This window comes from Belonocnema kinseyi, chromosome 8 (assembly GCF_010883055.1).
Source record: "Belonocnema kinseyi isolate 2016_QV_RU_SX_M_011 chromosome 8, B_treatae_v1, whole genome shotgun sequence".
NCBI classification, from domain to species: Eukaryota; Metazoa; Arthropoda; class Insecta; order Hymenoptera; family Cynipidae; genus Belonocnema; species Belonocnema kinseyi.
In genome coordinates, this window is record NC_046664.1 from 52,799,806 (window position 1) to 52,804,043 (window position 4,238).

A 4,238-nucleotide genomic window follows, 5' to 3' on the forward strand; every position below is an offset into this window, starting at 1 on the left:
TGTAAATAAAAAACATTGTAATTCCAATGAAAAAAGAGTGCAATTCACAAAAAAAGACGATTTTTCAACGAAATAGTTATATTTTCAAACAAAGAAGTGAATTTTTTAGTAAAATTATGAATCTTTAACCAAATATGTTAATTTTTATAAAAGCAGTTCAACTTTTAACCAACTAGTTTTATTTCGATTAATTTTTTTAAATTCTGAACAAGAAACTTAGTATTAGATTTTTTAACTAAAAATAATTTTTAATTAAAATAAAACGAGTGAAATTCATAAGAAAAGACGAATTTTCGAAAAAAATCATTGAAATTTTAACGCAATAGTTATATATTTAACCAAAGACGTAAATTTTTTAATAAAGCCGTAAATCTTAACAAAAATTTTAATTTTCAACAAAAAAAGTCAACTGGAAATCTGGCTATAATATAAATTTTAATAATATATAGTCTAATTTTTATTTTCTTGATACCATTCAAAATATAAAAAAGCTTCGAAATTTTATTTCAAAATCTTTTTTCTCAGTAAATTTTGACTTTAAAAACACGGAAAAATGACCAAAAGTTTCGAAAATGATATCTACATTCTACTTAAAATTTTGTAAAATATTTTTTATTGTTTCATTATCTTCTAGTCTTTTTGAAACATAAAAAAATCTGTAAAACCTTTAAAATTATTTCATAAAAATGTTGTAAATACTTTGAAAAGTATAAAAATTTTTTTAAATTTTTCTATCCAAAATTAATATTTCAAGATGAAACTTCTGTATAAATTTTCCCAGGAAATTTAAAAATTCGTTTTCCTTACTTTGATAACTTTCAAAATCATTAAAAAGATTTTCAAAATTTTACTGTGAAATCTTTAAAAATCTACAAATTTAATTAAGATTGTTTTGAAACCCTCTCCTGTTAATATTTTTTTTTTAATTTTTCCAAAACTTCTTAATATCTTTTAAAATTATGGGATTTTTTGCCTTTAAGGTAGATGTGCCAAAAATCAAAGCTATGAGAAGAATAGTTTTTTATTTATTTTAGAAATTAAAATAATATTACTGATGATGTGATTTTAAATGAAAAATGTTAATTTCAATGAAAAATTGTAAAACTGACAAAAAGAAATTATTTTTTGCAATTAAATTTTTTCTTATTTATCGCGTTTTGCCAATTTTTTTAGAAATATTTGTATTTTAATAAATTATGGCTTATTTTTTCAATCAAATCATTATCTGCAACTCTACTGTTTCCAATTTTAAACAGAAAACTTGTCTATGGCTGGTATCCTTTAAAACCTTTTTTTTAAGAAGCAAATTTTAAACGAATTATGAAAATTTAACCTTTTACGATAATTAACAAGAAGTACAAAAAATTTTAATGGCGAAAACTATTATTAAATTAATTATTTTTCATAAATTTTAAAGTTTTTCAGAAAAAAGGATTATTTATCTTTCATCAGACAACAGTGAAAATATCACTTCACTTCATAAATGAAAGAAAACTTTTTGTTCCAGATACATGATTTTTGGCACGAAACTACCTTAAGATTTGCTGATATAATACGTTCATATATAATAAACAAGTAATATAGATTAAAAAATTGTTATTACTTAACATAGTAGGTCACATAACTTGAGGACATTTAATAGAAAATAAATAGAAATATATAAAATTTTAATAATTTTTAATTCGACCTTTCAATTATTTATAATAAACGACATCTGATTAAATGCGATTCATATTTTCAGATTGTTCGAGGTTTATCGATGAACTACAGCCAGCATGTCGTTATGTTTAATTGCACACGTTGTTAAAGCGGAATTCAGAAAATCGATGAACCTTGGGATTATTATCAGGATATATGCATCGAACTTCACAATCCTACATAATATAGTAAATGAGAATCTTGATGATATATATTATAAGGAGATCACATAAGTTCATTATTTCCAGCTGTATCTCCGTCATAGTAGAGTTATAATTTATATAGGTGAACAATAAAAAATTAACCCTAAAACTGCAAATTAATGGGAATTCATCAGTCATGTGCAGTTTCATGGTAGACATTTTTTATTTTTACTTATTTTTCATTTTATTGTATTTACTTTTATTTTTTATAATTGAGATATTTTTACTCACAAAGGTCATTTTTTGCATTGTCTATTTAATAAATAGGACGTTCTTACATTTAAGGGTATTTTACTTTATACTAATTTTGAGTAAAGAATATTGAATTTAATTCATTCAGAGGGATTTCTGTTTTCTTTTTTCTTTGTTATTTACTATCTTTGTATTGCACTGTATTTTTTCAACAATTGGTTTGCTCTTACGTTTATGGGCATTTTGGATTCAAAATAAATTTGGTTGGAGGATGTTGAATTTGGAAGTTAAATAATTTTTGGGGAGGTTTATTTTTTTTCATTATGTTGACTTTATTTGTATTTTTTCGGAACAAGTCGGATACTCTGACTTTTAAGAATGTTTTGAATTTATAATTAATTATATTGACAGATGTTGAATTTCATTAGGTTTCAGGGATTTCCATTTTCTTTTGTTTCACTTTATTGACTTTTTTCGATTTTGTAGAATTTAAGGGTTTTTTTAAAATTTATAATCTTTTTTTGCTTGTGTACAAGCCCAATTAAGTTTGAGAACTTTCATTTCTTTTTTCTCATTCATTTTCATTGTTTGTCTTGTCTTTTTTTAATAATAAGCTTATTCTTACCTTTAAAGGTATTTTGGATTTAAAATAAATTTGGTGAAAGAATACTGAATATGGAATTTAATTTTTTTCGAGGGATATCCATTTTCTTTTATTTTCATACAATCATTTTGATTTAAAAATGTTGAATTTCAATGCGCTTCAAGGCCTGAACGTTTAAACGAGGTAAAATTTGTGTTGATAGCGTTTTAAAGTAGAAACGGCGCAAAATTTGTGGTCGATTCGCTTGAAAATAACACAATTATTGTACAAGAAACTTATAATGCATTTTTTTATTTTCATTGGAAACAATATTTCTGGATAAAATAGCATTTTTCATTTTATTGACTTTCTTTGTATGGTATTGTTTTTTTTTTAATTTGGTATATTTTCACCTTTAAGGGTGTTTTTAATTTTTTTTAATCGCGATAAATTTTCATTGAAAAATGTTCAATTTTATTTATTTTGAAGAATTTATATTTTATTATATTTCTATTTTAGTTTTTTTTCAATAATATTGTATATTCTTATATTTAAGGGTGTTTTTAATTTCTAATCATTTTTATTGAGGCATATTGAATTTTAAATAAGATTGAGTTTAAGGGATTTCCATTTTCTTTCTTTTTTTATTACATTAACATTCTTCGTACTTTCTCCTTTTTTTAAATGAATGCGATATTGTTACCTTTAAAGGTATTTTGAATTCATAATCATTTTCATTGGAAGATCTTAAATTTAATTCAGTTTAAGGAATGGTATTTTCATCTCATTAATTTATTGGCTTTTTATTATGTTGTCTTTTTTCAATAATTGGTATGTATTAAATAATTTTATGTTAATTGTTTCTTGTTCACAATTCTAGACTGAATGTCTAGAATATCTTATATTTTTGGATGTTATGGGTTTCACTAGGCAAAATGTATTAAATATTTGATGTTAATTATTTTTTTCCTACTGGGCTGAAATCAATATTTTTAATATCGATTGATTTGATTTAATATTGATTGACAAAATACAATTATAATCAAGTTATTTAATACATTTTATCTGGTAAAAACCATAAAATCAAAAAATATAAAGCATTCGAATTTTTGAAAAAATAATCTTACAAATATAAGGAATTACATCGGAATTTAACTTTTAGGGGTTTTAAAGGAATTAATCTTGTATCTCCGTAGCTTAGCGGATAACAGCATTCAAACGGCAATCTTGAAGATCTGGGTTTGTCTCCCAGAGGAGCTTGAGAGTCATTTTTTCACAATTTAGAAATAAAAATAAATGTCCAAAAATATTTATTTGAAAACAGTGGCCAAACAACAATTAACAGCAAATTATTTAATGCATTTTATCTGGTCAAACCATTGCTTTAAAAAATATATAATTAGTATGTACATTTTCCCATTAATGTTGCTTTGAACTTCTAATCATTTTTATTGAAGTTTGCTGAATTTAATTCAGTTTAAAAAATTTGCATTTTCTGTAATTTGTTCATTTTATGGGCTTTCTTTCTTATTTTACGATTGAGATATTCTTACGTTTAAGGG